This window comes from Erinaceus europaeus, chromosome 10 (assembly GCF_950295315.1).
Source record: "Erinaceus europaeus chromosome 10, mEriEur2.1, whole genome shotgun sequence".
NCBI lineage: Eukaryota > Metazoa > Chordata > Mammalia > Eulipotyphla > Erinaceidae > Erinaceus > Erinaceus europaeus.
Window position 1 is genome coordinate 63,269,014 of NC_080171.1, and position 23,586 is coordinate 63,292,599.

Genomic DNA, 23,586 nt, shown 5'->3' on the forward strand with positions numbered 1-23,586 from the left:
TTTCCCTTTATAATATCACCCATGCCACAGACATTCTTTACTACCCCCAAAGAAAAATGGCTGCTCCCCTAGACATCACATACACTGACTGCTTCCCTTAGACTTAAGATATGATCCTACCTCTTCATACCAATAGATACATTCCCCCTTCCTTACCAGTCTACCCTTAGTTGTGGGACCCTAGCTTGTTTTACTTCTTCTACTCACAATAGGTCCTATAATTCTTTTTTTCAACATTTAATGATGGGTAAGAGGAAACTAGTGCTATCCAGTCAACCTAAGACAGGGCACCTGGTACTACTTGGCAAAAATGACCAGGTGTTCCAATGATGGGTAAGACGGAAGGCTGATCCCCAACCTAAGACAGGCACAGTCCACCCTGCCACAAAACAAAGTCCACCAAACATCAAAACATGACATAAGACAGGGGGACATGTGGGGAGCCACATGTGCCCTCAAAGTTGCTATTGGCATGGCCATAGAGTTTATGTTAAAAGATAGTTCCTGGGAATCGGGCGGTGGTGCAGCGGGTTTAGCGCAGGTGGCGCTAAGTGCAAGAACTGGCTTGAGGATCCCAGTTTGAGCCCCTGGCTCCTCACCTGCAGGGGAATCACTTCATGGGCGGTGAAGCAGGTCTGCAGGTGTCTTTCCCCCCCGTCTTCCCCTCCTCTCTCCATTTCTCTCTGTTCTATCCAACGACCACAATATCAGTAATAACAACAATATAATTACATACAATAAAACAACTAGGGCAACAAAGGCAAGATAAAAAAAAAGGGGGATAAGATAGTTCCCACTTCCCTACACCTTAGAGTCTTTGTTAAAAGATAAGTTCTTTTTCCCCCATGAATCACCCAGGACCTTCCAGATAACGGCTGACTACCATGACAAATAATATAAAATATAATCATAAATGAATAGGAAAGATACATCCCCCACTACTCAGTTGGTCAAGGCACCAAACCTCTTTTTCTATAAAGCAATCAAATCAGATGCCCTGCTAACCACGAGAAGCAGATTGTTTGTGTTTCTTCCACAGGAATCCCAGAAAAAAACATCTGGACCCCTGCACACCCTGACATCACCCACTAGATGGCATGACTACAGTGGCAAACCCCCCAAAACCCTAGATGTCACCTGACGCGATCTGAAGAACCTGATTCACAGACTCCAAGGACAGAACTTTTTTACTGCCTGTCTGCCTTTCCTGCTTCTGCTTTGTCTGTCACGTTTTGGCGGTTCCAGCTCACTCTCTACAGAAAAGCAGAATTCCATAGACTGACCTTCCTCATGCAGCATTTCATCCCCTGCCATTTCTCCCCCTAGTCACCTACTTTGGACTGAGACTTTTATTGGACTTGCTGGTATACCCTTTGGACACTTTAGACAATTTTACAGCAGCTTTCTTCCCTTCACGTTGCTGGTTTTTCATAGACTGATCCTGAGTAGTTCACAGACTTTACACACTGTTGCCCTGCGCATTAGATAAAAGGAAAGGGGGAGATGCTGAGCATTTTATTTTGCTGCATCTCTGAGATGACCTTACTGTTTAATCTATAATTGTAATAGGATAAGAACTGTTAGTTTTTGAATGTTAAACTTGAATTCCTAGGATAACATCCACTTTGTCATTTTTTAAGTGATATATTTAGAATCATTATTCTTGGGAACTTTCACATATGCCAATAGTCTTCTTACATTCATCAAACTTATAAAACAATTACAGATAGGCACTACAGTAATGCATGTACCCCGATCTCATGCATGGTATCCCCATGTGATAATACCAGGGGTTCAGGTCTGGGTCTTCACACTGGAAAAGGATATACTCTACCAGGTGAGCTGTCTCCTAGCCCCCATGACTTACTATTCTTTTAACTAGAAGTCTGTATTTTTTGACCCATTTTTGCCCACCCTCTACTTCTAGTAACCACTCATCTGCTCTTTATATCTTAGTTTGTTGCTTTGTAAGATGACAGATGAAACTGAAATCATCTAGCATTTTTCTTTAACTTTACATAGGCCATGCTGTTACAAATAGTAAGATTTAATTTTTGTGGCAGTATAACATTATTTTGTTTCTACAATTCAACAGTGGATATGGGGGGGTGTGCAGATCCCTTTTTGATTTAATCTTTTAATTTCCTTCAGATAAATACTCAGAAGGGAAAAATATGGACCATAGGACAGTTTTATTTATTTAATTTTGAGGATCCCCATAGTGGACATACCAATTTCTCATCCCCCAGAATTGCAATGAAGGCTCCTCTTTGTTTCCATCCTTGCCAGCACTCTCTTTTCTTGTATTTCTGAAGCTTTATTTTACTTACTTCACAGGAGAGAGAGACCAAAGTACCACTCCACTTGTGCTAGGCCAGGATCAAACCTGGGACCTTAGGCATGCAATCCTGTCTCCTAAAAAATGCCTGAGTCATTTTCCTTGGCTACTTATCTTCTTGATAACAGCTATTCTAGCAAGTATGAGGTGATACTTCATTTGTTTTTGGTTTGTGTGTCCCTAATGATTAGATTAAGCACCTACCATTCTTATACAGGTGACTAACCTGTATGCTTTCCTTGGAGAAAATATTCAGATCCTCTGTTCATTTTAAAATTAGATTTTTTTGCCATTGAGTTAAGAATTCTTTATATGTTTTAGATATTAATCTTATTTATTGGATACACTATTTGCAGTTATTCCTATCAGTTGGGTTGTCTTTATATTTTGTTGATGATTTCCTTTGCTATAGAGAAGCTTTAGCTTGGGGGTAGCCTGACTTTTCATTTTTGCTTTTGCTGCTGCTGTTTATTTTTTCTATCTATATATTATTTTCATCTGTTACTATAGGGGTAAAAGTATACATTTATAAATTATCAAAAATACTTAGATTTATTTAACAAATTGTTGCAGGGGCATTGGGTGGTGACAAACCCAATAGAGGGCCACCAGGCTTGAACCCTGGTCCTCACTTGGCAGTGGGGAAGCTTCATGAGCAGTGCAGTAGTGCTACAGATATTTCATTTTCTATCTCCCTCTCTTTCCATAAAAAACAAAAGAAGAAAAATGAATAAAAAATGGTCACCAGAAGTGGTGGGGTTGTCTTGCAGGCACCAAGCCCCAATGATAGTCCCAGTGCCTAACAATAATAATGATTATAGTAATAGTAATGATAAATTATACATATATATCTGCAACAGTAAATTCTCATTTGTACCTTTCCTACATCCCAAGCCCTACAATTCTTGGTGTGAGTTACAGGAAAGGCAACAGTTCAGAGGCCTGAAAATAATGCAGAACACTGTGATTTAGGAATTAAAGTAATTCAGAATGGTTGAAGAAAAAAATAGGAGAGAAGTGGAGGAAAAAGAAGCTGAAGAGGTAATTAGGGGAATGATTTACAAGGGGCTTTTAAACTCTGATAAGCTGTTTGCACTTTATCCTGAGGGCAATGGAAAGCTATTAAAGTGCTTTATGCAAAAGAGTGATATGATCAGATTTATATTTCAGGAAGATAAATCTTGACTGTAGCATGAAAAATAGACTTGCAGGATAGAAAAAAATCTGTGAAGTTAGAAACCCAGCAAGCTGTTTTATTAATTCAAAGAGACAATGAAAGTGATTTTGATCAGGTCCATGGAAGCCTACTTAGGAGAATGGGCAAATTCAAGAGGCTTTTTTGTTTTTACATTCTCCACCCCACCCCCATTTTATTGGATAGGACTGAGAGAAATTGAGAGGAGAAGGGAGAGAGACACCAGCAGACCTGCTTCACTGCTTGTGAAGTTTCCACTCTAGGTGGGGATCAAGAGGCATTCTGAGGTGGAATAGTAATTCTACATGTGTAGGTTCCTTGTGGAAGGTGTGGGGACAGGATGAATTTGAGACTTATCTCAATTGAGAGAGAGCTAGATAGTTCTTCTAGCATTTGCCCTTCTTCCGTAGCCAGTCAACAGCGTCAGGTTGAGCCTGATGTAAAGTTTTGAGACCTCCTTTGAATCTGGAGAGGTGGCAGTCGTTGACTATGTGGGTCATAGTCTGTCTGTAGCTGCAGGGGCAGTTCGGGTCGTCTCTGGCTCCCCAGTGATGGAACATAGTGGCGCACCGGCCATGGCCTGTTCAATAGCCATTGAGGAGGGCCCAATCATAACGTGCTAGGTCAAAGCCAGGTTGACGCTTGCAGGGGTCTGTGATGAGGTGTTTGTTCTTTCCCTCAGCTGACTGCCAACTCTGTTTCCAAGAGTCTGGAACAGAGAAGTTCACTGTAGGCGTAGGGGACCAGATTGGGTGACGAGACATCAAGTGTTGGACAGGGTGGGCGAAGATATCCGCGTACATTGGCAGGTCCAGTCGAGCGTAGACATGGGAAATGAACTTAGATGATGCTGCATCCCAACGAATATCTGGCGGGGCGATGTTGCTAAGAACTGGCAGCCATGGAATCGGGGTGGAACGGATGGTTCCAGAAATTATCCTCATGGAGGAATATCCTTCAGAGGCTGCTTCTGCCACATATTTCTCATCTTACAGAGAAATTCCTATCACCTGCCCAAGCTGGTTTCCACCCAGGAAGATCTACCTGCTAACAAGCCCTGGCAATCTCAACTTACATTGAAAATGGATTCCAGAAGAATTTAAAGACAGGTGCTGTCTTTGTTGATCTCACAGCAGCCTATGACATGGTCTGGCACCGTGGTCTCCTAGTCAAGATCTCAAGATGTCTGCCTCCATGGGTGGCCAACACTATATCGTTTCTTCTCCAAAACAGAAGATTCCGGGTGCATCTGGGTGACAAGTCTAGCAGATGGAGACTTGTCTCAAGTGGCCTCCCCCAGGGCTCTGTTCTGGCTCCTACGCTATTTAATATTTACATCAATGACCTTCCAGAAACTTCTTCAAGGAAGTTCATCTACGCCGATGACATCTGCTGTGCAACTCAGGCACCCAAGTTCGACATCCTCGAGGAAACACTCATGAAAGACATGTCTCTGATATCTGATTACTGTAAAAAATGGCGACTAATCCCTAGCACTGCAAAAACGGTATCATCTGTTTTCCATCTACACCATGCCTCGGCCTCGCGTGAGCTTAATGTGCAGCTTGACGATACGAGAATCCAGCATGAAGCCCAGCCAGTCTATCTTGGCATTACTCTCGATCACACTCTGTCATTTCACGAACATCTCATAAAAACTGCAGCAAAGGTGGGCATGAGGAATAACATCATTGCAAGACTGGCCAGCTCCTCATGGGGCGCGAGCGCTTCCACACTACGATCATCATCTCTGGCATTATGCTATTCCACAGCTAGATAGTTAATCCAGATGACAAGTTTAAAAAAGGTAATAGCAAGGAATTTCTTGTTCCATCACTGGCCCATGTTTACTTTAACAGATTAATATATTCCAAATGCTTCTTAGATTTTCTTTGGTAGGACAGGGAAACTGTATTCCTTATGATTATGAATCTTCAAGTTCAAGATAACATTATTTGTAATTTTTAGTTTCTTTTGAATCGGTAATAAAAAATTAGTTCTCTTTTTTTAGATGAGACAGACAGACCACAGCAATGAAGCCTCCTTTCATGCAGTGGGTCCCAGGAGGAAACCAGCATTACAAACATAGCAAGACAGTTTTATTCAAGTAAACTATTTTACCACCCCAGAACTAGTTTTGTTGTTGTTATAAATCCCACTGGAGAGTACTGTCTTCTGTGGTAGAGCTTACCCAATCTATATTATTGCCTTTATGATAGGGAGGTATCTGACAGCCTCTTCTGATTTATTTCAGTAATGATTTAGAGAAAGTTTATTTTGTTTGGATCTATAGTCTGGTTCTGAGTATGTCTAACATGGAGAAGACAGTATCTAATTCAATCATGATGACTTCAACTTAACCAAAATGGAGTTCAACCAAGGTACACACTAACATTCCCTCCCTCCTCCCTTAAAAGCTGGTTACTTTGATTACAAAGTGAAGGGCCATCAAAGAGAAGGATGGATAATGACTCAGCACTCAGGCAGTAGGCAAGCTGCCTTCAGAGCTGGAATGCCTCTCTGATTCCTCTGGCTTTCCTCTCTCTAGGCAGAAGTAGATAATTTGGGGCTATAACTCACCATAGTTCTTTGATACAGTTTGGAAACTGTGTAGGAAGGTTGTACTTTATTATTCTCATCACAAATATTTCTCAGTTTTACCCTAGAAGAGCAGACTGCTGACTCCATTTAGCTTTCACTGTCAGCAGAAGCCTTACAATCAAAGCTTTCTTGTAATATCCGACTGTGGCCAAGGTTTGACAAGATGAACTTCATTTCATTAAGAATAAAAAAGAAACTAAAATCTATAGGGAGCTGACTAGACTCTTTCCATTAATTCTGAGCAAAAGGAATTTTTAGGCACAATTAGTACCTTTTTAAATCTAGTATATGAAGTTGGATATATTCATACTTCTGTGTGCTGGGTATTTTATTTCTCAGTCTATTAAGGAACACACACATCAAGGAATATACTTCACAAAGCATGTGAATAACTAAAACTTGCAGAAATTTAGACTAAGAAATGCATGGGTTAAATTCTGAGCTTGGCTTTTGTAAACTGTGGGATATTGGTAAGCCAATAATATCTATGCTTACCATAATATCCCCTGTTAACTGATGAAAACAAAGCAGAATACATGTGAAGATAGTATATATAAAGTAACTAAGCACAGAAATAATAGCTGTCTATCAGGGCTGAAGATACACCCCCAAAAGACATGGATTTACTCTGTGGATAGATGAGAAGGTTCTTAAATGATTCAGTGATAAGAAGCATTTAACAAAAAAAAAAAATGACCATTTTGATAGATGACGAGGTAATGATAAATTATTTAGCCTGGAGACTTTATGATTAATTTAAGTGTTTCACAACTGAATATGGACACAAGACTCACTTTAAACTTGCATACTAGGTAGTGATAGCTTTACTGAGGGGGTTGTATTTTCTAAATGGAGACTGTAGGGGAAAAAAGGATTTAAAACATAGAGGTATCCATAATTCATCTCAGGTTGTATCTTCCAGCTATCAAAAATTGTAAATTGAGAAATATTGGTTTGGGCAAGATTCTGACAGTGAAGACTTATGAAAGTAGTGTGAAACATTAGAAAATTAAGAGAAATCAAGTGGAGTATGAAAAAAATCTTAAAAGTCACAAGGGTAACCTAAATTCATAGAAGGACCCAAGCAAATCTCAAAATCCCCTAACTCACAGGAAATATTGGATTTGAACTTTCTGTAGAATAAAATTTATCCTCTTATGTGACTGTCAATTATACTCCAAAAACATGATATATTTACCTTATTTTATTCCTACTCATTTCTGTATTGAGAAACCTTTTGAAGACTGTTCTAGGGTTAGCAGAATTAGTCAATGTGAACACCACAGGTCTGGGGGCATGCAATGTGATTTGTTTTTTTAAAACATTTGTTTATTGGCTAGTTGGAGGAGGAGAGTGAGGGAAATAGAGATACCTGTAGCACTGCTTCACCACTCTTGAAACTTTGCCCCTGCAGGTAGGCACTGGGGGATTGAACCTCACTTTTTGCAGCGTAGCATGTGCTAAACCATCTGCACCACTAAAAAGTTACCTGCCATTGTAGATACTTTTCAGTCATCTACAGATCATTAATTATGCAAAAAACCTGAAGATGCCAGGTTGAACTCAGTTAAATAATAACTATTAGATATTTTAATTGCCATTTGGTTTGTTGCCTATATAGTATGAGACTCCAACTGTATGAAAATTATGTTAAAATATTTTAGTGCAATAAAACCTATATAAAATTATTATACAAGTGGCAAAGTAGACTTGTAGATATAGTCAGATAGTATCTTAATTTTTCTTTGTACCTTTATAATTTATTCAGGAAGGGGAAGGCATAGTTAAGTGGGACTAGCAGATTTTAAAACTGATTCCTTTTATATGGTAATCTATAAGGCTGATGGGGACCCATAAAGGGACCTTCCTTCTTTCTTTTCTCACCAGAGTTATCACTGGGGTTTAGTGCCTAGATGGGATGCATTGGATCGAACTTCCCGTGGTACATCCCATGAGTACCCATTCATTGGGGAAACTGACGATCCTTCCTATCCGACTGAATCCACATGGATCCCAGTCTCTTTCAAAGCCAGCAACAAGCAGCTCCTGACAGCTTTCAAGCTGTTGGTCCTGCTCTTCAAGTCCTCCAACTTAATGTTGAGGGGATGTTCTTTGCCAAACGCATTCTTATTGGTCAATTGGCGATACAGCATCAGGCAGATGTTATTTGCCTACAAGAAACACATATAGCAGTCGATGAAGCTGCTCGATTCACCATCAGTGGATTCGATTTAATATGCTATAATCTCCATCCTAAACACGGCCGAGCCATCTACGCTAAATTGTATCTTGTGGACGTTTACCATACGGCCTCTTCGACCTTCTACGACTCCATTACTATTGGAACTATTCAGCTCGTCAACGAGACTCCCAGTGCCTCATGGGATAATGAGGTCCTGCCTAGCCCGAATCACCCAGCCCTTTACATTGGAGACTTTAATAGTCATCACCAAGACTGGGGATATTCTTCCACTCGTGCTGATGGCTATATCTTAGCCAACTGGGCTTCAGCGAATGACCTCTCCCTATTGTACGATCCCAAACAGCCAGGCTCTTTTCACAGTACATGGAATAAAGACTCGTCACCCGACCTGTGCTGGATTAGCACAGTCAACGACCAAGCCTTTCCTGCTACGAGACAAGTTCTCAAGATCTTCCCACACAGTCATCACCGCCCAGCTATCATCCACATTGGTCTCCAGCTCCCACTGATTCTGTGCTTGGAAAGATGGAACTTTCGGAAAGCAAACTGGCATCTGTTCATTGATCTTACCAACAAATCTATTCCTGCAATTCCAATGAACTCTATCCCCTCTGAAGATTCCTACAGGCGCTTCTGCCAAGCCATCTTCAAAGAAGCTTCCCAAGCTATTCCTCGTGGGAGACGTGCTAACTATACGCCTTGTCTTGATGCTGAATGCGAGCAACTACTAAAGCAGTATGATGAGTCGGGCGACCCAGATGTGGGTCATTGCCTCCCTGGATGCAGCACACCAAGCCCACTGGCAACAACTCACGGAAAGTCTGAACTTCACCCACTCAAGTAGGAAGGCCTGGAAGCTTTTTCATAGTCTGGCTGCCGGTATTCAACCCTCTCCCGTCTCCCATCCTCCCATATCTGCAAACTCAGTGGCCAGTCACATAACTCAAGTTGGATGTGCTAAGATCGACCCAGTCTGGAAAAGAAAAATTTCCCATGAGTGGTCATCCCACTTACGTTTATCTTGTCCATCTCCAAAACTCTCTCCCTTTACACTGTCTGAACTGGAAGACGCTTTAAAGAGGGTTAAACCAGGAACGGGCAGCTGGCTATGATAACATCACCCCAGAACTTATTCTTTTTTTTTTTTAATATTTTATTTTATTTATTTATTCCCTTTTGTTGCCCTTGTCTTATTGTTGTAGTTATTATTGTTGTTATCGTCGTTGTTGGATAGGACAGAGAGAAATGGAGAGAGGAGGGGAAGACAGAGAGGAGGAGAGAAATACAGACACCAGCAGACCTGCTTCACCGCCTGTGAAGTGACTCCCCTGCAGATGGGGAGCTGGGGTTCGAACCGGGATCCTTATGCTGGTCCTTGTGCTTTGCACCACCTGCGCTTAACCCACTGTGCTACAGCCCGACTCCCCAGAACTTATTCTTAACTTGGGCCCCACAGCAAAAAAGTGGCTCACTACATTCCTGTCCCACATCTTGGAATCCGAATCTATGCCCAAAATTTGGTGTCGTGCCAAGATAATAGCACTTTTGAAAGCAAAGAAAGACTCAACACTGGCCGCCAGCTATAGATCAATTTCTCTCCTCTCCATGTGTTACAAACTCCTTGAGAGGCTGCTTCTGTCACGTATTTCTCCTCTTATAGAGAAATTCCTATCACCCGCCCAAGCTGGTTTCCGCCCAGGAAGATCTACCTGTGAACAAGCCCTGGCAATCTCAACTTACATTGAAAATGGATTCCAGAAGAATTTAAAGACGGGTGCTGTCTTTGTTGATCTCACAGTAGCCTATGACACCATCTGGCACCGTGGTCTCCTAGTCAAGATCTCAAGATGCCTGCCTCCATGGGTGGCCAACACTATATTGTTTCTTCTCCAAAACAGAAGATTCCGGGTGCATCTGGGTGACAAGTCTAGCAGATGGAGACTTGTCTCAAGTGGCCTCCCCCAGGGCTCTGTTCTGGCTCCTACGCTATTTAATATTTACATCAATGACCTTCCAGAAACTTCTTCAAGGAAGTTCATCTACGCCGATGACATCTGCTGTGCAACTCAGGCACCCAAGTTCGACATCCTCGAGGAAACACTCATGAAAGACATGTCTCTGATATCTGATTACTGTAAAAAATGGTGACTAATCCCTAGCACTGCAAAAACGGTATCATCTGTTTTCCATCTACACCATGCCTCGGCCTCGCGTGAGCTTAATGTGCAGCTTGGCGATACGAGAATCCAGCATGAAGCCCAGCCAGTCTATCTTGGCGTTACTCTCGATTGCACCCTGTCATTTCACGAACATCTCATAAAAACTGCAGCAAAGGTGGGCGTGAGGAATAACATCATTGCAAGACTGGCCAGCTCCTCATGGGGCGCGAGTGCTTCCACACTACGATCATCATCTCTGGCATTATGCTATTCCACTGCAGAATACTGTGTCCCAGTATGGTTCCGTAGCCCCCATGTCCACTTGGTCGATTCCAAATTATATTCCTCCATGAGGATAATTTCTGGAACCATCCGTTCCACCTCAGTTCCATGGCTGCCAGTTCTTAGCAACATCGCCCCGCCAGATATTCGTCGGGATGCGGATGCGGCATCATCTAAGTTCATTTCCCTCGTCTACGCTCGACCGGACCTGCCAATATACGCGAATATCTTCGCCCACCCTGTCCAACGCTTGATGTCTCGTCATCCAATCTGGTCTCCTATGCCTACACTAAACTTCTCTGTTCCAGACTCTTGGAAACAGAGTTGGCAGTCAGCTGAGGGAAAGAACAAACACCTCATCACAGACCCCTGCAAGTGTCAAGCCGGCTTTGACCTAGCACATTATGACTGAGCCCTCCTCAATCGCTATTGAACAGGCCATGGCCGGTGCGCCGCTATGTTCCATCACTGGGGAGCCAGAGACGACCCGAACTGCCCCTGTGGCTACAGACAGACTATGACCCACATAGTCAACGACTGCCACCTTTCCAGATTCAAAGGAGGTTTCAAAACTTTACATCAGGCTCAACCTGACACTGTTGACTGGCTACGGAAGAAGGGCAAATGCTAGAAGAAGAAGAAAGTACCTAGATGATGACTTTACCTTTTTCTTTCTTCTTTTCTTTTTTTTTTGTTTTTTAACAGAGAGCAAAATATCTACTGTTGCAGAAATTATGCCCAAACACGAAGTTTAAACCGATTTATGGTGAAAAGAGAATAGTTTTATTAATTTCACTAGTGGACAAAAAAAATGAATCACTTCAGAAAGTTTCTCTGCCCTGAACAAAGGAGCTTCACAGGTTTAAATAGAATTTTTCTTCATGGTTACATTTTCATTTCAAAAGGAGTAGGACAAGATAATGTGTTACTTTGACATAAAGCAACTTGGCTCTGGGAGGAGCATGGGATTTACCTCGGGCCAGAACTGCCCCTCCCTCAGGTGCTGGCCTGGCCTCAGGAGGCTCCCTGGTGCTGCTCTGCTCATGAAGTTGGGGTGGGGCAGCAGCTGTTGCCCCATTTGTCATCTGGCTACGGAAGAAGGGCAAACGGTAGAAGAAGAAGAAATAGTGAAATAGGAGCACAGATTTCTTTAAAAAATATGCATCTTTCAGGGCCCAGTGGTGGCGCACCTGGTTGAACTCACGTATTACAATGTGCAAGGACCCAGGTTCGAGCCCCTGGTCCCCACCTGCAGGGGGAAAGCTTTGCGAGTGGTGAAGTTGTGCTGTAGGTATCTCTCTCCCTCTATCCCTCTTGATTTCTGGCTGTCTCTATCCAATAAATAAAGATAATTTTTAAAAAAGTTAAAAAAAGAAATATGCACCTTTCTATTTTCTGTTTCACTACAAAACTGCTTCCCCCCTGAAAGTGTGAGCTGGGAATGAAGGGGGTTGAAACTAAGTCTTCATGAATGGTAACATGTGCTTCATCAAGTAAGTCACCATCTGACACAGTCAAGCGGTTTCATATGTAAATTCTTTTTTTTTTAACTTTTTAAAAAAATATTTATTTATTCCCTTTTGTTGCCCTTGTTATTTTATTGTTGTAGTTATTATTGTTGTTATTGATGTCGTCATTGTTGGATAGGACAGAAAGACATTAGAGAAGAGGGGGAGGGGGAAGAGAAAGACACCTGCAGACCTGCTTTACTGCCTGTGAAGTGACTTCCCTACAGGTGGGGAGCCAGGTGCTCCAACCAGGATCCTTGTGCTTTCATATGTAAATTCTACTGCTGGGGTGAATTCATTTTTTCACCTGCTGAGTATTTATTTCCACAACTCCAAGGACTATTCACCTGTAGGCAGTATATTCTAAAATCTCACTACTCTCTCAGTAACACATTGTTGTAAAGAACTAAGGTAACTCTTGTACTAAGACATATTACTGTTACTTGGCATGGAAGAACTTGCTCTGTAAAACATTGTCAACTCGGAGCACTTTCAGAACTGCAGCATCTTCCTCAGCTTCAGACATGGGGAACATCTGACCTGAGGGCAGACCATATAGGGCCTGCAAAATCATCTTGTCTGGCTCAAGGTTTTTTTTTTTTAATTTAAAAAAAAATTAGCAGCATTAAGTGCTAGCTAATTTTTAAGTTGATAACTTTGTATGGCCCACAAATGATGCTATAAATATTCAAATAGTTCTTGGAAGAAAAAAGACTCACCATCTCTGTGGGGAATCTGTGAGAGTGTACTGTTACATAAGGGCTCTGTAGGTAGTATTTGTTTTTTAGATTATCCAGGAAGAAGTGAGACAAATTTGTTCTTTACATTTTCCAAGAGGAAGGGAGTGTGAGAGATGGTTAGCTCTTCTCTTTAAAAACATGAATAGAACAACTGTTTAGTACAAAAGTTATTTTTATAAATTGTTATCTATGACCACTTGTGCCCAGTAGTTCTGTATTCTTTAGGTCAGCTCCTTGCAGAGTTTACTAATCCTTCAGCAGAGACCCTCAGACTCTCTTCCTCCTTTCCTTATTTAGGCAGTGGGGAGATTGTGAGCTCTGAAGCTCAGCCCAGGGGTGGAGGAGACAGTTCTGCTTCAGGTATAAAAGATGGGAGAAGGCTGAGGGGGGTGTGCTGCTGCTTGAAGGACACTATTGGCAGCATGCCCTTTTGCAAAAGAATAAATGCTTTGCTTCAACTCCTTATTTTTTGCCTTGATAAGTAATTTAAATTGGACGTCATTTATGACAGGAGATAGGAATCATGATAAGTCTCCTCTACCACAGTGAAAGACTATGAAGGATTCCACAAATTTTGTAGTACTTATTTCTTGACTTCAGGAGAGTCAGTCTCTCTCTCTCTCTCTCTCTCTCTCACACACACACACACACACACACACACACTAATTAAAGAAATACTAGTAATAAACAGAATTTTACAGCAATGATTTCCTTTTGAACTACAGAAAAATTAAAATGTTCTCATCTTCCCTCTGGGTTCTGCTTTAGTATCCTGTTTTTCCCATGGTTCTGAATCACTTTTTCACTGGACCATATCTATTTCAAAACACAAGTTATTTTGCATTCAAGTGACTAGTAAACAATTAACAAAGCTTGTCCTAAATCATTAATTAACAGTTTCCTGTTAATCTTTCCTGAAACTGGAGATCCTTTCTGTTCCTTTATTTTAAACTCTTTGAAATGCAAATTATTTGCTCTTCTCCCACAGTTCTGAGTCTCCTTTTGGGCTACATTCAAATACTTGGACAAGGGGAGTTCCAGGAAGGTGGTGGACTGAGAAGCTGCTAGCAGCATGAGCTCTGATCACTTCTTCTGGAAACGGTAGGATTTTCTGCCTTTAGCAGGCCAGTCAATTGGGGTCCTAGTGGTGACACCAAGGAGGTGACTATAATTTAATTTGGGTTAAGAATTAAAGTAAAGGTGGCACGGACTAGCGGGCGGGCTGCTCCAGACTTCCCAGGTGGCGGCGAGCAAGGTGGGTGCGCTGGGCATTGTCCTCCGCCCGGGAAGGCGGCTCCTCCGCTGGTTTCAGAGTGCTGCTGGGTGGCTGGCAGAGGACCGGGATGGAGCACTGTAGCTCGGGGGCTTTCTCTTGGGAGTCTCCAGGGAACACCACGACCCTGAGGGCGGATCCAAAGACTTCTTGAGTACAGCTCTCATTGGATCAAAGGACTTGGAGCTAGTTTTCATTTTCGAGAAATCCTTTAAAAAAGTCTGGGGGGGGGGGTTCCTGGAAGATGGCGGACTGAGAAGCTGCTAGCTGCTGAGCTCCGAACACATCTCCTGGAAACAGTAGGATTTTCTGCCTTTAGCAGGCCAGTGAATAAGGGGTCCTAGCGGTGACACCAAGGAGGTGACTATAACTTAATTTGGGTTAAGAATTAGAGTAGGGAAAAAAGGGGAAAAAAATCTTTTTTATTCCTTTTAATTTTCAAGCATACCTCCTTACCCCCCCCATAAGCAGTCCCTGGGGACCAGCTCCTAGCAGGATACCCCACACCACCAAACAGGGTGCTTTTTTGAATTCACTGATAAACATTTGGGAAGTTCCTTGCACTGCTCTTTAATTACAACTCTTTTTCTTATCTTCTCCCTTTTCTCTCTCTTGTCTCTCTCTCTCTCTTTTTTTAATCTTGTCATACACTTCTTCCTTCTTCTTTGCCTTTCTGAATTTGTGAATTATTTTGGGGAAGAAATCTGACTCAAAGTGGACTCTCTATGTGTGTATCTCTACTCTAGTTCCCTTTCCCCTCTTGTTACCCCTAGAATATACAGTGGATAATAGATTTGCATAACTGTCTATTCTTGCTATGCTCTCTTTCTTTTTTCTTTCTTCACTGGGATTTGGTTACTATTTTTTCACGGACTGGAGAAATTGTTTGGCTAACTGGTAATGATTAAACTACTTCAATACTTACTTCAGTTGCTACTGTAATTCCGGAGGTTGGTGAGTGCAATTGTCATAAAGGTATTTAGTACAGTGTTACTTGTACTCAAGACACAACAACTGAGGAACAACAGAGCATAAAAAAAAGAAACACATAAATAAAAAAATGGGTAGATCAAAAACAAATAAAACTGCTACTCCAATGAATGAAGACAAGATCCCAGAAGAAACTACAAATCAGCCAGAAGTAACCATAGATAAGAAAAGTATGCAAGCAATAATAAACTTATTAATCACAGAAATGAAAACAACATTGGAGGAAAGGAATGGCAGTATTAGGGAAACAACAGTTGAGACCCCCAAGGAAAATACTGATTATCATGAGGCAATTAGAGAACTGAAAGCTGAAAAAGTTGTAATGATGAAAGAAGCTGAGGCAAGGAAAAGCAGACTAACAGAAGCAGAAAACAGAATTAGTCAGACAGAGGATGAGTTAAAGAAAACAAAGAAAGAGGTGAAAGAGCTTAAAAAGAGATTGAGAGACACTGAAAACAACAGAGACATATGGGATGATCTCAAAGGAAGTAACATTTGTATAATTGGCCTGCCATAGGAAGAAAGAGAGGAAGGGGAAGCAAACATTCTAGAGGAAATAATACAAGAAAACTTCCCAGACCTGAACAACAGAAAGGATATCAAGATTCAAGAGGCCCAGAGAGTACCAAACAGAATCAACCCAGACCTGAAGACACCAAGACACATCATAGTCACAATGAGAAGAAGTAAGGATAAAGAAAGGATCCTAAAGGCTGCAAGAGAGAAACAAAAAGTCACATAGAAGGGAAAACCCATGAGATTATCTGGAGACTTCTCCACTCAAAATCTAAAAGCCAGAAGGGAGTGGCAAGATATCTATCGAGCCCTGAATGAAAAAGGGTTTCAACCAAGGATAATATATCCTGCTAGACTTTCATTCAAACTAGATGGAGGGATCAAAACCTTCTTAGATAAACAACAGTTAAAGGAGGCAACCATCACCAAACCAGCCCTGAAAGAGGTACTAAAAGACCTGTTATAAACAAGAACATCACTATAATACTTGCAATATATCAGAGCAAACAAATTTTTTTTAGAACAATGGCACTACAATACATTAAATCCATAATATCAATAAATGTCAATGGCTTAAACTCACCCATCAAAAGGCACAGGGTGGGGGGATGGAACAGAAAACATAACCCAACCATATGCTGCTTGCAAGAATCCCATCTGTCACAACAAGATAAACACAGACTTAAAGTGAAAGGATGGAAAACTATCATACAGGCTAACGGACCACAAAAAAGGACAGGAACAGCCATTCTCATCTCAGACATGATAGATTTTAAATTAAATAAAGTAATAAAAGTTAGGCAAGGACATTACATAATGATTAGAGGATCAATCAGCCAAGAAAACTTAACAATTATTAACATCTATACACCCAACGAGGGACCATCTAAATACATTAAGCATCTACTGAAAGAATTTCAAAAATACATCAATAGTAATACAATAATAGTGGGAGACTTCAATACCCAACTCTCACACTTAGACAGATCAACAAAGCAGAGAACCAATAAAGATACAAGAGAATTAAATGAAGAGATCGACAGACTAGACCTCTTGGACATTTTCAGACTCCTCCACCCCAAATAACTGGAATACACCTTCTTTTCAAATCCACATAACACATACTCAAGGATAGACCACATATTAGGCCACAAAGACAGCATCAATAAATTCAAGAGCATTGAAATCATCCCAAATATCTTCTCAGACCACAGTGGAGTAAAACTAACATTTAACGACAAACAGAAAATTATTAAAAGACACAGAATTTGGAAACTAAACAACATGCTCCTTAAGAACCACTGGGTCAGAGACTCACCAAGGAGGAAATTCAAATGTTCCTGGAAACTAATGAAAATGAAGACACAACCTATCAAAATATTTGGGATACAGCTAAAGCACTACTGAGAGGGAAACTTATAGCCATACAATCACATATTAAACACCAAGAAGAAGCTCAAATGAACGACCTTACTGCACACCTCAAGGACTTAGAAGAAGAGGAACAAAGGAACCCTAAAGCAACCAGAAGGACAGAAATCACTAAAGTTCGAGCAGAAATAAACAACATCGAAAATAAAAGAAACATACAAAAGATCAATGAAGCCAAATGTTGGTTCTTTGAAAGATTAAACAAAATTGATAAACCCCTAGCCAGACTCACCAAACAAAAAAGAGAGAAGACTCAAATTAATAGAATTGTAAATGATGCAGGAGATATCACAACTGACACCACAGAAATCCAGAGAATCCTGCGAAACTTCTATAAAGAACTATATGCCACCAAGCTAGAGAATCTGGAAGAAATGGAACAATTCCTAGAAGCATATACACTTCCAAAACTGAACCAAGAAGAACTACAAAATCTAAATGCACCAATCACAGACAATGAAATTGAAACCGTTATTAAGAATCTCTCCAACAACAAAAGTCCTGGACCAGATGGCTTCACAAACGAATTCTACAAAACTTTCAGGAAACAGTTAATACCCATACTTCTTAAGCTATTCCATAAGATTGAAGAAACAGGAATACTCCCTTCCACCTGTTATGAAGCCAGCATCAACCTGATACCAAAAGCTGATAGGGACAGAACAAAAAAGGAAAACTACAGACCCATATCTCTGATGAACATAGATGCCAAAATATTAAACAAGATCTTGGCCAACCAGATACAGCAACAAATCAAAAAGATTGTTCATCATGACCAAGTGAGATTCATCCCAGGAATGCAAGGCTGGTTCAACATCAATAAGTCAATCAATGTCATTCACCACATCAATAAAATCAAAGCCAAAAACCACATTATTATCTCAATAGATGCAGAGAAAGCCTTTGACAAAATCCAACACCCATTCATGCTCAAAACTCTACAAAAAATGGGAATAGATGGGAAATTCCTCAAGATAGTGGAGTCTATATATAGCAAACCTACAGCCAACATCATACTCAATGGACAGAAGCTGAAAGCATTCCCCCTCAGATCGGGGACTAGACAGGGCTGTCCACTGTCACCGTTACTCTTCAACATAGTATTGGAAGTTCTTGCCATAGCAATCAGGCAAGAGAAAGAAATCAAAGGAATACAGATTGGAAGGGAAGAAGTCAAGCTCTCACTATTTGCAGATGATATGATAGTATACATAGAAAGACCTAAAGAATCCAGTAGAAAATTCCTGGAAGTTATTAGGCAATATAGCAAGGTATGAGGCTACAAAATCAATGTACAAAAATCAGTGGCATTTCTTTATGAAAACACTAAATCTGAAGAAGAAGACATCCAGAAATCACTCCCATTTACTGTTTCAGCAAAATCAATCAAATACCTAGGAATAAAGTTGACCAAAGAAATGAAAGACTTGTATGCTGAAAACTATGAGTCGCTACTCAAGGAAATAGAAACTGATACCAAGAAATGGAAAGATATCCCATGCTCATGGATTGGAAGAATAAATATCATCAAAATGAATATTCTCCCCAGAGCCATATACAAATTTAATGCAATACCCATCAAAGTTCCACCAAGCTTCTTTAAGAGACTAGAACAAACACTACAATCATTTATCTGGAACCTGAAAACACCTAGAATTACCAAAACCATCTTGAGGAAAAGAAACAGAAATGGAGGCATCACACTCCCAGACCTTAAACTATATTATAAATCCATCATCATCAAAACAGCATGGTACTGGAACAAAAATAGGCACACAGACCAGTGGAACAGAATTGAAAGCCCAGAAGTAAATCCCAACACCTATGGGCATCTAATCTTTGATAAGGGGGCCCAAAGGATTAAATGGTAAAAGGAGGCTCTCTTCAATAAATGGTGCTGGGAAAACTGGGTTGAAACATGCAGAAGAATGAAATTGAACCACTTTATCTCACCAGAAACAAAAATCAACTCCAAATGGATCAAAGACCTAGATGTCAGACCAGAAACAATCAAATACTTAGAGGAAAACATTGGTAAAACACTTTCCCACCTATACCTCAAGGACACCTTTGATGAATCAAACCCAATTGCAAGGAAGACCAAAGCAGAAACAAACCAATGGGACTACATCAAATTGAAAAGCTTCTGCACATCCAAAGAAACTATTAAACAAACAGAGAGACCCCTCACAGAATGGGAGAAGATCTTCACATGCCAGACATCAGACAAGAAACTAATCACCAAAATATATAAAGAGCTCAGCAAACTTAGCACCAAAAAAGCAAATGACCCCATCCAAAAATGGGCAGAGGATATGAACAAAACATTCACCTCAGAGGAGATCAAAAAGGCTAACAAACATATGAAAAACTGCTCTAGGTCACTGATTGTCAGAGAAATGCAAAGTAAGACAACACTAAGATACTACCTCACTCTTGTAAGAATGGCATACATCAAAAAGGACAGCAGCAACAAATGCTGGAGAGGATGTGGGGACAGAGGAACCCTTCTACATTGCTGGTGGGAATGTATATTGGTACAGCCTCTGTGGAGAGCAGACTGGAAAACTCTCAGCAGGCTAGACATGGACCTTCCATATGATCCAGTAATTCCTCTCCTGTGGTTATACCCCAAGGACTCCATAACACCCAACCAAAAAGAGGTGTGTACTCCTATGTTCATAGCAGCACAATTCATAATAGCTAAAACCTGGAAGCAACCCAGGTGCCCAACAACACATGAGTGGCTGAGAAAGCTGTGGTATATATACACAATGGAATACTATGCAGCTATCAAGAACAATGAACCCACCTTCTCTGACCCATCTTGGACAGAGCTAGAAGGAATTATGTTAAGTGAGCTAAGTCAGAAAGATAAAGATGAGTATGGGATGATTCCACTCATCAACAGAAGTTGACTAAGAAGATCTGAAAGGGAAACTTTCAGGGCACCAAAGTAAAAACCCAGTGGTGAGGGGTAGACATGCAGCTTCCTGGGCCAGTGGGGGGTGGGAGTGGGTGGGAGGGATGGGTCACAGTCTTTTGGTGGTGGGAATGGTGTTTATGTACACTCCTAGCAAATTGTAGACATATAAATCAGTAGTTAATTAATGTAAGAGGGGAAAATCAGTTGTATGTCTCAAAGTTTCTCAAAACACAAACTGAATCTTTTTAATATATAGGCTGTGTATTTGATATGTGGACTCTCTCAAAAGCCTAGACCAAGTAGATTAGAAGCATCCAATAGCACAGCTATATACAAGATACTGGATACTGTACAGCAAACCATAACAAAAGGACTTTTCAAAGTTAACCCAATTAACAAATAATGTGATGATAACATAAACTATCGATTGTCTTTTTGAACCCTAAGACAGCAGGAACCTCACATCTCCACTATAGAGCCCCTACATCCCCCAGTCCTGGAACCCATGGATAGGGCCCACTTTCCCAGATGTGTCTCCCAATCCAAACCAAATAATATTGCATCTGCCGTTCACAACCTAAGCAACGCAACGATTGCCACCTCAACATTCTTCACCTCAGACTGTTTCCAGAGACTTCACTTGTGGAATGACAACCCTTCAGCTTCATCACTTGGGTGAGACCTTTCCTTTTATAGTACACTCTAATTTCATCTCAGGTAGTTCACTTTCTAACAAAGTCCCATAACCTAGATATACACCAATTTCTGTGAGAGAGAGCTTATGTGCACACGTATCCATAAACTACTGCAAAATATGTATTTGAAAGCAGTAGTACACTAGAGTTTGCAGTGAGTACCTCCCTAACACTTCCTCTCCACTATTCCAAGCTTGGGATCCATGATTGCTCAACAAATTGTTTGGCTTCATATGTTAACTCTCTTTTCAATCACCAGGTTCCAGATGCCACCAGGATGCTGGCCAGGCTTCCCTGGATTGAAGACCCCACCAATATGTCCTGGAGTTCAGCTTCCCCAGAGACACACCTTACTAGGGAAAGAGAGAGGCAGACTGGGAGTATGGACCGACCAGTCAATGCCCATGTTCAGTGGGGAAGCAATTACAGAAGCCAGACCTTCTACCTTCTGCAACCCTCAATGACCCTGGGTCCATGCTCCCAGAGGGCTAGAGAATGGGAAAGCTATCATGGGAGGGGGTGGGTTATAGAGATTGGGTGGTGGGAATTGTGTGGAGTTGTACCCCTCCTACCTTATGTTTTTGTTCATTAATCCTTTCTTAAATAAAAAATTTAAAAAAAACCAAAAAACAAATACTTGGACAAATGGAATATGCATATTCTACTTAAACCTTTTAAAGATGAAAGTGGTTTATGTCTAGCTTTAAGATAGGTCTTTCTGAAATTCACATTACTAACTAAAGGGTAGTTGAGGTAAGGTGCTGATGGCCTCTAAATGTGTTATTCAGTGTCCCCAATCTGTAAGGCAGTGTTCTAAAGTAGATATGAACAATGAAAATAAGGGTGAGTCTTAGCCTTCTCTTGATCTTTGCTTCCTTACACCTAACATGGGGTTGATAGCAACTATCTAGAGGGGTTATTATGAAAATAAAATGTGCTAGAATATGCAAAGTCAGATTTCCATGCTTGTTAGCTATTTGTACAATGTGATTATAATTTAGATTAGCAGAAATAGTACAAAAATTATCTATTAGATATAAAGTCATTATTGCAACAAACTTTCCTGATATAATCACCTTCGGGGATAGCAAATCCAGAGACATTTTATTAGGGACAAATGGTTTGCATAGGTGCAATGACACCTAACTACATTTTCTCCTTTCCCTGTGATAAATGTCTGAAAACACTCTAAGCTCTGTTAATGACCTCATATTGCGTATCAGAAACCTGAGATAACCACAATTCAGTGCTGATAGATTTCTGCAGTTAGATTTAATGACATAATAGTCACTGCAGGACTGAATGGGACATAGGGACACAACCACCAGCAGTCATTGTCTACTAGCAACTGTGTAAGTCTGGGGTAGAAGGAAAGGCCTTGGGCTCTTAGACCTTGGCCCCAGGGGAAATTCAGTCCTTGTGATGAATTTAACCTCATTCAAATGTAGATGAACTTGCAAACAATTTAAGAACCAAACTGACCCTTAGACTTTGAATTCTATGGCTGTGGGGGCAGGAGAGGGGTGTAGGTCAAGGGTTCTATATATTGTAAAGGCAAAGGAATTTTGGTGGTGTATTCAGGGAAACATAGGTAGGTATGAAATTATAACCCTCAAATTTTATATTATAAACTAATGTCAATGTAGCAAAATTTTTTTGAAAGAACAAAAAACAAGTTACTTTGTCTTACTTTGAATGGAGGGAAAAAAAATAAAAGTTTGATTGCAGTTCTCTCGTAATTGTAGTCCTCATGATCCAGCCAATTTCTCTGAGCTGTGTGATCACAGAGGAATACTACTTTTCTTTCATATTATTCTTAATTTTTGGGGGGAAAATAAGTGGCAGGAGAATTATGTTAAGTAGTTTTTCTTTGAGGATTCCTGAATTTTATATATTGTTTAATTTAAAATTGGGCTCTTTAGTTGAGTATTCAAGAATGAAGTGGAATCTCTGGGTATAGCCTGATTTTAAATAATTGGTGCAAAAGGCACCTGGTGCATTTAACTTCTTTCTTGGTTAAAGCAGCTCAGATACACTCTGGATATTAACAAATGTAAATTTCTGCTTGCTATTTTAACAGGTAAATCTTGAAGTCTGCCAAGAGTTCTGCCTATGGATCCTGTGATTCCACCCTCTTCTAGACCTTTTTTTCTCCATCCCACATGGAGATAGAATAAGATAATTATGGGTAAGAAAAGTTCACAAACCCAGTCTGACAAATAGCACTCCATTTTTATTCATCTCTCACTAGTCAGGACTCAGTCATGTGGGCAAACCTAACTGTGAGGGAAGTATAATTTAGCTACATTCTTATGAGCAAGGGACAGTAATGTTAGTAAAATATTTAGCCATTATATTCCAGAATAAATAAATTTAAATACCAAAATTTAAGTTTTTATTTGTGTACAATTCCAGTAAAGTTTTAAACAACTGGAAAATTGCTATCCACTATTTAAAATGTCTAACTTGCAATTTTGCATTAAGCTCTATTTTTTCTCCCATATCTTGCCACACAATGATTTAACTTTGACAATTTATTGACATTGTCAGACAAATACTACATCTAGGGACCAGATGATGGCACACCTGGTAGAGCACATAAATGTGAGGACATGGGTTCAAGCCCTTGTTCTCCACCTGCTGAGGGGAAGCTTCATGAGCAGTGTTACAGTTTTCTCTCTATTTCTGTTAAAAAAACAAACACAAACAAACAAAAAGGTGGTGGTGGC

The 23,586-nt window shown here is 40.6% G+C and overlaps 1 protein-coding gene across 4 annotated transcripts in view; it reads right to left on the reverse strand.

Moving 5' to 3' along the window:
• LINGO2 (leucine rich repeat and Ig domain containing 2) overlaps positions 1-23,586 on the reverse strand; it is a 1,295,977-nt gene that overhangs the window by 8,677 nt on the left and 1,263,714 nt on the right. The gene's annotated exons all lie outside the window — the stretch shown is intronic.